This window comes from Calidris pugnax, unplaced genomic scaffold (assembly GCF_001431845.1).
Source record: "Calidris pugnax isolate Ruff unplaced genomic scaffold, ASM143184v1 scaffold319, whole genome shotgun sequence".
Taxonomy (NCBI): domain Eukaryota; kingdom Metazoa; phylum Chordata; class Aves; order Charadriiformes; family Scolopacidae; genus Calidris; species Calidris pugnax.
Genome location: NW_015091193.1, coordinates 272,981 through 285,387, shown reverse-complemented (window position 1 = coordinate 285,387; position 12,407 = coordinate 272,981). Strand labels below are relative to the sequence as shown.

At 52.8% G+C, this 12,407-nt stretch overlaps 1 protein-coding gene across 2 annotated transcripts in view; it reads left to right on the top strand.

The window, feature by feature from the left end:
• The first annotated feature begins 204 nt into the window (after positions 1-204).
• The window catches only part of SLCO2B1 (solute carrier organic anion transporter family member 2B1), a 114,553-nt gene continuing 102,350 nt past the window's right edge, over positions 205-12,407 (top strand). The window contains exon 1 of one of the 2 annotated variants that reach the window (XM_014959532.1): positions 205-331. The gene's annotated coding sequence lies outside the window, so the exon portion shown is untranslated. Of the gene's footprint in view, positions 332-364; positions 384-12,407 lie in introns of those variants that run through there. The other variant, XM_014959533.1, reaches the window with a different exon arrangement.

The window sequence follows — 12,407 nt, the reverse complement described above, 5'->3', positions numbered from 1 at the left end:
CCCACGGGCAACTCTGTCATTTTTGGCTTTCAGCTGTGGGAGAAGGGGGAAAAAAAAAAAAGTGAAAAAAAAAAAGTAAAAAAAAAAAGTAAAAAAAACCCATTGAAAGAGATTGCAAAAGTTTTTGGTTAAAATGTAGTCTGGCTTTTGAAATTGCAGCCTAAGCCCCACCTCCCCACACCCATCCCCACCTCCAGGCTGGGAAGCAAAAGTAGTGAATGGCCCCAACAGCCGCTGGAGGAGGAGGAGGAGGAGGAGGAGGAGGAAGAAGAGGAGGAAAACTTTTTGCTCCCAGTGCGGTGGGATTGGGATCGGGAAGAGTCCTGGAATTGTGAGTACGGCAGCGCCCGGCCGGTTGCGAGGAGATGCTGAGGAAGACCTCGGTACCGAGCCGGCTGCGGGACGGGGGGTTGAGGGCTGTGGGAGATGGGAAGGAGTTTCACACGCTGCTTTTCCCCCGCGTTGTTTTGCAAGACTCCTTCAACCTGTTTGGCTCCGGAGCTGTGTTTTTCCAGCAGCTTAAAAACTAAAGGGAAAAAAAAAAACCAACAAAAAACTCAACAACAAAAAGGAGCGATTACAAATGTTATCCACCCCTGGCTTTCTGCACATGTGTTTTGTCGCTTCCTCTCTGCTTGTGCTTATTTAGTTGAGTCTTTTTTCTTTTTTTTTGTCTCCCCAAAAAACGGCAGCTCCACTTCTTTCTCTCTTCCCAGGGAGTTTTTTTCCCAACGCCTGAGTCTGTCACGGTTAGTTTCTCTTACGGTTTTGCTTCTTCTTTTATGGCGAAACCTTTTCTCACCAGGGGTTTTGGTGGGGTCTTGGGGAGGATGGACCTGACCCTCTATCTGACCCACTGTTGGGACGGTGTCGGTGCCACACGGGGACCTTGGCCAAACCCAAGCTTCTCCAGCTTGGGAGAGGAACCAGTTCAAGGCAGGAGCACCCTGTGGGTCGGAAAAAGCTGGTGTCATCCTCCTGACTCTGAGAAAAATTGGTGGCAGGGAGCAGGAAAGGGTTAACAGCGGGGGGAAAGCCTCTGGGCAGCTCAGCAGGCTTCAGGGGGAAGATGCAAATAGCCCAGTGACCAAGGTGATGGGCTGCATCCGTCTTGTTTGTTATGTGCATTTGCAGAGCAGTCTGGGCTTAGCCTGGGGACAAGCCCTGTGTTCAGGGCTGAGCTACTGCCCGTGTCCTGCTGAATTTTCTGTAACTGAACCTCTGGACCTTGGGTTTCTTGGTTTCTCCTGGGTCTTGCAAATGGTGGAGCTGGTGCATCTCTTAAACCAGCCAATGCTTACACCTTGGAGGTGGGCACAGCCTACTGGGAGACGGCCACCCAGCCCTGAAAACCCTGATTTTTACTAGTTAGAGGTGAGGTTAAATGCTGGAAGAAGGCTCTGTGCTTCCCCCAGCCCAGATGATCATGCCGTGGCCGTGTTTGCTGCTTCCATCAGGTTTCAGCTGTAGTGTCCCTGGGTCCACGTGGGGACAACGGGGCTGGCTGTGCTGGGACGGGGTGGGGGAGACCTCCTATCCTAGGGGAACCCCTCTGCTTCCAACCCCTGTGGATGGGGACAAGGCTGCCCCATCCGTGGCCAGTAAGTCCAGGTTGTAGGGAAAGGGAGGAGACGTTTTCAGGGCACAGCCTCAGAGTTTCTCAAGGATGCTATATGTCCACCTACAGAGGCTGTAAATCTTCTTAGTGGTCCCATTACTGAGCAGGTTTCTCCTCGTTAAAGAGGCCCAAGGCTCTCTGCAAGGTACGTGTAGGGGTTCTCCCTGATACTCTTCTACCTGAGGTGCTTTTGGGCAATGACTGCCCCCTCACTCCTGTCTCACCTGGAAACGTGTCTGAGGCCCCTTTTCACCTTGTGCCTGGGTTTGCAGCCGTGCTGTGGGCTTTCCCTCCAGCTGGAATCCCTGCCAGTGCACTGGGAAACAGGTGGGATCTCTGGACCTTGATGTTGTCAGGTCCTGCTGCTTCATGTCCAACCCAAGAAGGCTCTGAGCTCTTCACTGCTGCCCTTAGTGCTCTGGGTACGCAGCAAAAAGGAAAATGCCAGTCAAGGATCATAGAATCATAGAATGGTTCGGGTTGGAAGGGACCTTCAAGACCATCTGGGCAGGTGGGCAGGGACACCTCCCACCAGAGCAGGTTGCTCCAAGCCCCCTCCAACCTGCCCTTGAACCCCTCCAGGGATGGGGCAGCCACAGCTTCTCGGGGCAACCTGGGCCAGGCTCTCACCACCTTCACACCAAAGAAGTTCTTCCCCACATCTCATCTAAATTTCCCTTCTTTCAGTGTCAAACGCTTCCCCCTCCTCCTAGGGGTCCCCTCCCTCATCAAGAGTCCCTCCCCATCTCTCCTGGAGCCCCTTGAGGGACTGGAAGGGGCTCCAAGTCTCCCCGGAGCCTTCTCTTCTCCAGGCTGAACCCCCCCAACTCTCTCAGCCTGTCCTCCCAGCAGAGGGGCTCCAGCCCTCCCAGCATCTCCGTGGCCTCCTCTGGCCCCGCTCCAACAGGTCCGTGTCTCTCCTGTGCTGAGGCCCCAGAGCTGGAGGCAGCACTGGGTGGGGGGGTGCCTCCCCAAAGCGGAGCAGAGGGACAGAATCCCCCCCCTCACCTTGCTGCCCACGCTGCTTTTGAAGGATATTGGAATAAATCAATAATCAAGGGCCAATGAGGCGAAAAAGAGAGACCCTTAGGGCTGGTTATGAGCAGCACCCAAGGTACCCAGCCATAAAAACAGGCCAGAGCTGAGCTCTTCCAGGAAGAGCTTATCAAAATTCATGCCTATATCTCACCCTACCCGCTGTATATGATAACTTTATAAAAGCATCCGTCTGAGGCAGCGCAGCGCAGCTCGCCCCCGGTCGCTGGTACGGCTCCAGCGGGCAACGGAGCATCCTTTATCCGAGCTCCCATCAGGATCTATTTCTCACCAGTGGTCCAAGCCATATCGATCTGCTCCAAAGGGCCCTTTATCAGTTGCGTGCAGGCACTTCATGACTGCATTTTTTTTTTTTTCTGTTTTAACCCCCTACTCCCTGCCCTGGTCCTCCGTCTCCTGTGCTCAGGCAGAAGGTGCCAGAAAAGTGAAAACAGTGAGAAAGGAGCATTGCCTCCCTGCTGTGGAATCCGTGGTGGCATCCATCAGCATCACCATCCACAGGCAACAGGCATCACCTGAATATTTTGCAACATGCTCTAGTTTCTCTTCGTTTTCCCTCCTGCTCTTCGAGTTCTCTTGCCTTTGATGGCCATGCTGATGGGTGTGGGTGGCATTTCCAGGCTCTGAAATGCTTCATCCTGGCTCCTCCAAGCACTCCTAATCATAGAATCATAGAATCATGGAAGGGTTTGGGTTGGAAGGGACCTTCAAGACCATCCAGTTCCATCCAGGGACACCTCCCACCAGCCCAGGTTGCTCCAAGCCCCCTCCAACCTGGCCTTGAACCCCTCCAGGGATGGGGCAGCCACAGCTTCTCGGGGCAATGCTTGGTGTCTCAAGCCTTTGTCTTGCTAAGTGTGGACTGGAGGGATGGTTCGGGAGCCTCATTACCCATCTCGGGACCTAAAAAAGCCCCCAGGCTCTGAAAATGTTAATTTTCAGAAGAAATGGAGACAGCAGTATAAGACGCTGCAAAGCAGTGAGCAACACGGGGAATTTCTGGCTTGAAACCTGATTCAAAGACTATGAGGTTCTGAAATCTCCTCCAGGAGATATGAGTAGTGGGTGTCTGGCTGGAGAAACACCAGGACAAGTTTACTCCCAGGGGATGCAGGAGCAGGCTCATCGCCAGCCAGACAGGCCAGATGTGGCTCCAGCTGCAGGTCTGGGGACTTCCAGAAAATAATCTCCTTTTTCACTGGGCTTCCTTGATCTGCCTGAGTGTGCCAGCCCATACCTGCTCTCAGGATGAGCAGGAGATGCTTCTCCTAAATGGTGCAAAAAACACCTGGCAGCAAAAAGAAAAGGAGTAAGATGCCTCCATGATGAAGAAGATTTTCTGCAGTCCATTAATATTAAATAATGGAAGAATTACAATTATTTGTGGCAGCAAAAAGAAAAGGAGTAAGATGCCTCGAAGATGAAAAAGATTTTCTGCAGTCCACTAATATTAAATAATGGAAGAATGGCAATTATTTGTGCTTTGAGCAACCTGGTCTAGTGGGAGGTGTCCCTGGATGGAATTGGATGGTTTTTAAGCTCCCTTCCAAGTCAAACCATCCTGTGATTCCATGATTCTATCAATTAATTCCCTCCACTGCCCAAAATATGAGTTGTTTTTTCCCTTTTTCCCATGTCATCTCCAGCCCTCGATGGCTACCTTGGGCTGGGGCTTGCTCCTTGTCCAAGCATCACCCCATAAATGTCACCAGCATCACCCCATAAATGTCACCAACAAACATCACCCCGTAATGTCACCAACTCTCTTCTACCCTTGGTGTTTCCTCCTGGGTGTTTATAAATGGCTCTTCTCTGCCTCTTTTTTTGCTGCCTAAGGATTTTTTTCACTTCTCCTAAGCTCTACTCTCAGTTCCCCATCCATCAGAACAACATTTCTCTGCACCTACCCTTCTATCAATCCCCTTTGCCTGTGGGTGGCCGGCATCCTTCCCAGCTCCTTGGTGAAGTAAATCTTACTGGTTTCTCCCCAAAAATCTGGGGACGCTTTGATTGCTACTCTGTGGGTTAGTCTGGAGGGAGAAAAGAGCTGCCCTTGAGTGTCCCATGGAAATAAACAGGTAGGAAACAAGTGAAATTAGGGTGTAGGTGCTCCTCATGCGATGCTCAGCATCAGTGTGGGGGATCAGGTCCATGGTCCTGGGCAGACTGTGTGTGCAGGTGGAAAAATCTGTTAGTTTGGGCTTGGTTTTGGGGTTTTTTATAGCCAATAACATCTGGATTGCTGCAGGAAGACTGTGCTCTGGGGAGCTATTGGGGCTTTCGCTCAGGCTGCGTGTAGAAGGCACGAGGCTTCTGCAGCATCTCCTGCTCTTCGTTTTGTAACAGCTTCCCCTTTGAAAAGTCAATTTTTCTTGTCAGAGCGTGTCTTAATCCGTCGGTCGCTAGAGCCCCCCCCCCGCCTCCTGCCTTTTTTCTCTCTTTCATCCCTTTCTTCTGTGCAAAAAGTCTTACAGCTCTTTAGAAATACCGAGGAAAAAAAAGCCCTTCTTTTTCTCAGTCTTCCCTCCTGTCCAAGCATCAGTAAAGTGCGGAGGAAAGGAATTATCAGGAAGGTATTTGCGATGTATAAAACGCCAAATTAGGAAAAAACTCTCGTTTGGGATCACCTTCCTTCAGACTTCTGTTGGCAGATGTTTCCCCACAGGCTCGAGCACCTACGGAAAGGCAGGTTTCCCCCCTGGGGAAAAGGGCTTTTCCTACTTAATTCATCATTTTAACTGCTATCCTGAGGTTCTGAGCTGCTCCAAGCAAGGGAGTATTTCCCTGCCAAACACGCGGGGGGGTGGTGCTAAAATAGAAATACCCCCCCCCCTCACCGAAGCCACAAGACATGAGCTTTTCTGTAGCAAGTACCTCATCTGTTTGACCCTCGTGCAAGGGTAGGCTCAGCATCTGGCATGTTCCAGAGGAGAGGGGGCTCACTTTTTATTCAAATATACCGCATAAAATATTGCAGAGAAGGAGAACTGTGTCCAGTTCTGGGCTCCCCAGTTCCAGAAGGACAGGCAACTGCTGGAGAGGGGACAGCAGAGGGCTACAAAGATGGTGAGGGGCCTGGAGCGTCTCTCTGATGAGGAAAGGCTGAGGGACTTGGGTCTTTTTAGTCTGGAGAAGAGAAGGCTGAGGGGGGATCTGATCAACACCTCTAAATCCTTCAAGGGTGGGTGTCAGGAGGATGGGGCCAGTCTTTTTTCAGTGGTGCCCAGGGACAGGACAAGAGGGAACAGGCACAAACTTGAAGGTTAGAAGTTCCACCTCAACATGAGGAGGAACTTTTTCACTTTGAGGGCGGCAGAGCCCTGGCAGAGGCTGCCCAGAGAGGTGGTGGAGTCTCCTTCTCTGGAGACATTCAAACCCCACCTGGACACGTTCCTGTGGGACCTGCTCTGGGTGGTCCTGCTTTGGCAGGGGGTTGGACTAGATGATCTCCAGAGGTCCCTTCCAACCCCATGTGATTCTGTGAATCTGTGAAAACTTACAAAGCCCCAAGCTCCCCAATGTCTGACAAATGTTTCACACGTCCTTGAGCTGAACTGCTTTTCACCCGGAGCACGTCTGCCAGCACGAATGGACAAACCCGGTGTCTCATGTGGGGAGAAACAAGGGGCAGGAGCCTCACCAAGGTGTGAGGAGATGTTGACTTTGCAGGGAGAGGGATGTATCCCATGGGAGCTCGGGAAGCAGCAGGAGCAGGATGGTGAACAGGGGGTGAGGGGGTCTCTGGGGGTCCCCACGGCTCCAGAGCCCTGGGAAGACTTTGAAAATGGAACCGCGCGAATAATTCGTGTCATTTTGGCAATTCCCAGCCTTGTTCCTTCAGCAGCTTGCTGAGATTGGGGATATCAGCCATAAAACCCCCCTGGCCCGTTACCTCTGTGCTCTGAACCACTTCTGCTCTTGGATGCTTTTCCCTTCTTGTCAGTGAGATGTGGGGAGAAACAAGGGGCAGGAGCCTCACCAAGGTGTGAGGAGATGTTGACTTTGCAGGGAGAGGGATGTATCCCATGGGAGCTCGGGAAGCAGCAGGAGCAGGATGGTGAACAGGGGGTGAGGGGGTCTCTGGGGGTCCCCACGGCTCCAGAGCCCTGGGAAGACTTTGAAAATGGAACCGCGCGAATAATTCGTGTCATTTTGGCAATTCCCAGCCTTGTTCCTTTCACAGCTTGCTGAGATTGGGGATCTCAGCCATAAAACCCCCCTGGCCCGTTACCTCTGTGCTCTGAACCACTTCTGCTCTTGGATGCTTTTCCCTTCTTGTCAGTGAGGCCACCCCAGCCCATGCGATGGGACATGTGATGGGGACAGACTTAGCAGGGTCTGTAGCAATAAGATGAGGGGTAACGGCTTTCAAGCAAAAGAAAGAAGGTTTAAACTGGGTATAATGAAGAAATATTTTACTCTGAGGGTGGTGAGACACTGGCCCAGGTTGCCCAGAGAGGCTGGAGCCCCCCTGCTGTGAGGACAGGTTCTGAGAGTTGGGGGGGTTCAGCCTGGAGAAGGCTCCAGGGAGACCTTGGAGCCCCTTCCAGTCCCTCAAGGGGCTCCAGGAAAGCTGGGGAGGGACTCTTGATGAGGGAGGGGAGCCCTAGGAGGAGGGGGAAGGGTTTGACCCTGAAAGAGGGGAGATGGAGCTGAGATGTGGGGAAGAACTTGTTTGGTGTGAGGGTGGTGAGAGCCTGTCCCAGGTTGCCCCGAGAAGGTGTGGCTTCTGCATCCCTGGAGGGGTTCAAGGGCAGGTTGGAGGGGGCTTGGAGCAACCTGCTCTGGTGGGAGGTGTCTCTGCCCAGGGCAGGGGGTAGGACTGGATGGGCTTGAAAGGTGCCTTCCCACCCAAACCCTTCTGTGATTCTATGATTCTATGGCCACGGCAACCACCACTGTGATGGTCACCCAGCACATGGGGACAACCCCTAGGCAACCTCTTCACCGCACCTTGCAGTGTTGGAGCAGGTGAAGACCCCCCAAGAAGGGCTGCAGCATCTGGCAGGGCACGCCAAGGAGGTCTGTGAGGCCTGTGGCACCTCATCACACAAATGGGCAGGAGGGCTTCACCCTTCCCAGGTCGGAGAGGGTGAGGGCTGGCAGGGACCTGCAGAGAGCAGTTGGGCTGGTGCCTCCCCCCTATCACCTGCAGTTGCATTTCATGGGTTTCAACACCAATTTTTCCCTTTCTTCTCATCTTTTAACTTCTCGGTAGCAGATTTCCTTTTGTCTGGCTTCTTGTGATGCTTCTGGGATGTGTCATCCCCGACACTTTTTCTCATTATACAGAATCACTGAGCTGGGCTGATCTCATTTTCACTTTTTGCCACTTGGTGCAAGATGGAAAGAGGATTTTTTTTTTTTTGGGGGGGGGGGGGCACATCTAAGGCGTCCCTTTCATCCCTCAGTCTTTTTTCCAGGCTGGGAATGATGTTTATATGTTGGATTATACTGCATCCTTGCACCCACGTTTTCCAAGCCAGCTTCCCACTTAACTCAGGCACGCTCGTAAACGCATGCACACTGACACTGTCCCGGTTTTACCGCCAGCCAATGGAAATTCTCTCGAAATTCAGCAGAAGGGAGAGACAGATTACGGGGTTATTTGCTGGCATTTTGTCTCCCCTGCTGGGATTTAATTTGCTGTGTTACATTCGCCGTTATTTACTCAAGCTCTGCTGAGCCCAGCGCCTGCTTTTTCTCTTTTTCATTTAACGGGAGCTGAGCTGCTATTAATAAAAGGGGTTTTAATAGATTTATGTCCTCGGGAATGGGACAGGATTCTGGTGCCACCGAGCCTGGTCCCCTGGCTACCGCAGCCAGGATCAGAGAAACTGGGAGGTTTTGGGGCACTTTGGCCACCTTGGTATCAAAAAAAAAGGACATTTTGGGGACAAGTGGAGCATCTCAATCTGTGTTGCAAAGTTTTATGGGATTATCTGGCCAAGCTCTGTACAGATGGGGGTTATTCCCCAGATTTTAGCCCCTCTGCCACTTTGTCACTGTCTTCTGGCAGCGGTGATGGGATGTCAGGCAAGAGATGGGGGTTATTCCCCAGATTTTAGCCCCCCTCTTTGCCACTTTGTCACTCTCTTCTGACAGCGGGATGGGATGTCAGGCAATCAGGCTGTAATTAATGGCAGTATTTTATGGCAGCCTGATGACATCAGTTGGAGTGGGACTGACCTGCTGGAGTGTCCCAGCTCAGCTCCCCGTCCCCACAACATCTGGGACTTGTCGTGCCTGGGTCTGCCTCCCTGAGGGATGCTGTGACCCAGGATGGTGGAAAAAACAGGGCTCTCAAGACAAATCCTTCATCCGCAGCTGAAGGAATAACATCAGCTGATGGATCCGCAGTATCAGGCACCTTTGCCCTCTGAAAAACCACCCATCCATCACCTTCTCCAGCATCTTCTTCACTGTGAGGGTGGTGAGAGCCTGGCCCAGGTTGCCCCGAGAAGCTGTGGCTGCCCCATCCCTGGAGGGGTTCAAGGGCAGGTTGGAGGGGGCTTGGAGCAACCTGGTGTGGTGGGAGGTGTCCCTGGATGGAACTGGGTGGTCTTTAAGGTCCCTTCCCACCCAAACCATTCCGTGTTTACAAAATCACAGAATCTTCTAGGTTGGAAGGGACCTTAAAGATCATCTTGTCCAACCGTCAACCCAACTGACAAAAATAGACACCCACACAACAAACAAGGAGCATCATCACTAAACCAGACCTCCCAGCACTACATCAACCCATCTTTTGAACACCTCCAGGGATGGAGCCTCAACCACCTCCCTGGGCAGCCCATTCCAATGCCGGATAACCCTTTCAGTGAAAAAATTTTTCTATGGTTCTCAGGAGTCCACGAGTCAATCCTGTGGGTGCTGGGGAGCTGCTGGTTGGGGTCCTGCTCCACTGAGCCCCTGCACCAACAACATTGTCTCCCAGAGGTTGCCTTTGGTGAAACCTCTGCACCTCGCCAGACTTGGCTGCTGTTGGGCACAGAAAGTCCCTCTGGGTTCCATGGGGAGAAGCAATTTTGCTGGAGAGTTTACTCGCAGGGCTGTAAGGAAGCAATTTTCTGCTTCATCAGGGTTCAGCACTGGCTTTAAAGGGCTCTGTGCCAGGGTCAGTGACACTGCTTGCAGTCACCAGTCCAGCCACCTTTGCCTGTCACCCCACATGTCCACCCTGCAAATCCCTGACACCAGCTTCTCGGTGGCTGTGTCTCCCTGGCAAATGAGTTTCATGCTCCTGTGATTTGGGGGACAAAAGGTGAAACGCGCCACTGAGAGCTCCAGCAGAGCAGTGTTTGGTATCAGAAAATACCTCACTGGGCTGAGATAAAACCTCCCCCTTCTGATGATGGCTTCTGGTGGATGAGAAGCTCTAAATGAGCCCAGAAAGCCCCCCGCACCCTGGGCTGCATCCCCAGCAGCGTGGCCAGCAGGGCCGGGGGGGGATTCTGTCCCTCTGCTCCGCTCTGGGGAGACACCCCCCACCCAGTGCTGCCTCCAGCTCTGGGGCCACCAACAGCAGAAGGACAAGGAGCTGTTGGAGTGGGGCCAGAGGAAGCCCTGGAGATGCTGGGAGGGCTGGAGCCCCTCTGCTGGGAGGACAGGCTGAGAGAGTTGGGGGGGTTCAGCCTGGAGAAGAGAAGGCTCCGGGGAGACCTTGGAGCCCCTTCTAGTCCCTAAAAGGGAGGACTCCAGGAGAGATGGGGAAGGACTCTTGATGAGGGGGGGTAGCCATAGGAGGAGGGGCAACAATTTTAAGTTGAAAGAGAGGAGATTTGGGTTAGATCTGGGGAAGAACTTGTTTGGTGTGAGGGTGGTGAGAGCCTGGCCCAGGTTGCCCCGAGAAGCTGTGGCTGCCCCATCCCTGGAAGGGTTCGAGGCCAGGTTAGAGGGGGCTTGGAGCAACCTGGTCTGGTGGGAGGTGTCCCTGCCCAGGGCAGGGGGTGGGACTGGGTGGTCTTTAAGGTCCCTTCCCACCCCAACCATGCCATGATTCTGTGACTCTGTGGTTCTATTCTATGACGCATGTAAGTGAATACAGCTGTGTCTGAGCTGGTGGCTACAGTTGGACATGAGAGAGCAGGGCAGAAAGGCTGCTTCTCTGTGGGTCTTCACTCCTTGTGTCAAGGATGGGAAGGGAGGACGAATGGTGAAGCGTTTGGATGGAGATGCTCAGAGGGATTTCTCAGAGCAGAACTGCAGCACCAGGCTGCTTTGCAGGATAGTGAGATGTGAAGGGGCTGGACGAATTATCTCTGCTTGCTATCCATGGTGAAGACCATCCCAGGAGGAGGCAACTCCACTGCTAAGGCATGTCCACTGGGAGGTGTTCAAAGAGAAATGTGCCTTTGCCATCACTCCTTGCCCCACCGTTGTGTTTCTTGGACATCCCTTCCCATCCATGCATGGGGCAAGCTCATCCCCTTTGGTCAGCAAGAGGCCAGCAGCTCACCAAGCAGGCTTTGAGTAGCCACGTTGTCCTGATCAGTGTCTCACCAGGGGCAAAAGACTGAAGACAAGTGGTGGCATCTGCTCCAGCTTTGCAGAAATGTCCCATCACGTCAGGTTGGACTGGGCTCTGAGTAACCTGGTCTAGTTGAAGATGTTTTGGCAGGAGACATTGGTCTAGACGGCCTTTAAAGGTCCCTTCCAACCCAAACCATTCTATGAGTCTATGACCACCATTTCTAATAGACCAATATGCAGAACCCATGTCTCTGGGCTGGGTGGAGGGGGCTTGGGAAGGAGATGGGTGTTGCTGGGCTGCCCTTGGGTCTGAAGGAGGCTTAGAGCAACCTCTGCCTTCACTCCTGCAGGCAGGGACTTGCCCATGGTCACAGCTATGGTCTTCAACCACCTCTGGTAGCTAATTAGGATAAGTGGGATGGCCAGTTTGGGTTTTTGGTCATAAATGGAGCTGCAACCAAAGAGTCTGCAGGAGCCTGGTCTCACAGACATGGGGTTGGTTCCTTCCTTGCAATGTTGCAGATGCAAAAAATGCCTTGAAAAAGGCTTTTCTGGGCAGGATCTCAACTCCTGCAGCTGTGAGAGGCACCGGTGCTGGCCCCATCACAGCACCCTGAAAACCAAACACAACATTTTGCTGCTTGGCTTAAAATCCCCCCGGCACCATGTGGGGGGGTATCCTTGGTCCAACACCCTCCTGGTGCCATTTGGAGCTGGAGAAGGAGGAGTTTTGGCATGGAACAGATGATGTAGAAGTCAATAGGGAGTCCCAGCTCTTGTAACAGCATCTCAGCTTCTTCTTTATTGTCCAGGACAAAGTTCCTCCGCGGGGACAGCTGGATGCAGCCTGCAGAAGTCAAAGGAAGGAGTAAACAAGGCTCTTTGCAGCTCGTTTTCCTCCCCACCGCGGTCGGGGAATGTTGCCTGCTGTATTAAATCAGGCCCTGCTGTCCCACAGCCTTTGTCTCATCTTATCCCCTACCCCCCACCCCCAACGCTTTGTAGACACCACCACCAGGGTGCTGTCTCTTCCCTGGCTTGTTCTTGAGGAAACTGAGGTGTGAAGGTGGGAAGTATCTTGCTCTGGAGTTGAGGTTGGGAGTTGGGTGCAGGTCCTGGTCCTGGAGGGCTGTTCTGGGAGTGGGTCTGGCTCTCCAAAAGTCAAGGGGTGGCACTCCGGGATTGGACGTTTCTCCCCTTTTCCCATTGCCCTTGCATTCTCCTTGGATACCATTGTGAATGCTCTGGGATGCTTGGAGGA